At 51.1% G+C, this 1064-nt stretch overlaps 1 pseudogene; it reads left to right on the top strand.

The window, feature by feature from the left end:
* The first annotated feature begins 252 nt into the window (after nucleotides 1-252).
* LOC100061174 (large ribosomal subunit protein eL18-like) lies at nucleotides 253-1064 on the top strand (annotated as a pseudogene).

The following is a 1064-nucleotide window of genomic DNA, read 5'->3' on the forward strand; positions in this document are numbered from 1 at the left end:
TGAACATTAGCGTAAGTTGTAGAACTGATGAGCTCAGGCCTGGTTCTGTCATGCTAAACTTTACGAAGTTAGCCAGATCTCTTTACTTCTCTAAACCTGGTCCTCGTCTGAAAGATAGGAACAATAATCCCTCTGCTGCCCATCTTACAAGGTCATTCTCACAATGAAACGTGATGTTTGTAAAAAAACTACCTGACAAGAAAATTTACAAATTAAATCTAGTCCAGTCCTGATCCAGCAGGGGGCGCCATCATGGGAGTCAGCATCCGCCACAACAAAGATGGGAAGGTTAAACTTCGGCTCAAGGAGCCCAAGAGCCTGGACATCCACCAAAGGCTGTTGGTTGAGCTGTACGGGTTTCTGGCCAGACTAACCAACTCTTCCTTCAACCAAGTTGTGCTGAAGAGGTTGTTAATGAGTCGCACCAACTGGTCGCCTCTGTCTCTCTTCTGGACCATCCAGAATATGAAGCTTCCTGGCGAGGAGACAAAACAGCTGTGGTTGTAGGGGCTATAACAGATGATGTGCGTGTCCCTGAGGTGCCCAAATTGAAGATGTGTGCCCTGCGTGTGAGCAGCTGCCCCTCGAGCCGCATCTTCACTGCTGGAAGCAAGAGCCTCACCTTAGTGGCCGGCCCTGTGGCAGAGTGGCTAAGTTCACGCGCTGCACTTCGGTGGCCCAGGGTTTCGCGGATTCGGATCCTGGTCGCCGACATGGCACCACTGATTAAGCCATGCTGAGGTGGCGTCCCACATGCCACAACTAGAAGGACCCACAACTAAAAAAATATACAACCATGTACCGAGGGCTTTGGGGAGAAAAAGGAAAAATAAAATCTTTAAAAAAAAAAAAAGAGCCTCACCTTAGACCAGCTGGCCCTGGGCTCCCCCAAGGGCTGTGGCATCATCCTGCTCTCTGGTCCTCACGGGGGCAGAGAGGTGTACAGGCATTTGGGCAAGGCGCCGGGAACAGTGCTCAGTCACACCAAACTCTCCGTGTGCTCCAGGTGCCTTACGTTTGGGTGTGCCAGAGACCGCCATGCCAGCCGCAGCTACAAAAGCTAA

The sequence above is a fragment of the Equus caballus genome, chromosome 6 (assembly GCF_041296265.1).
Source record: "Equus caballus isolate H_3958 breed thoroughbred chromosome 6, TB-T2T, whole genome shotgun sequence".
NCBI lineage: Eukaryota > Metazoa > Chordata > Mammalia > Perissodactyla > Equidae > Equus > Equus caballus.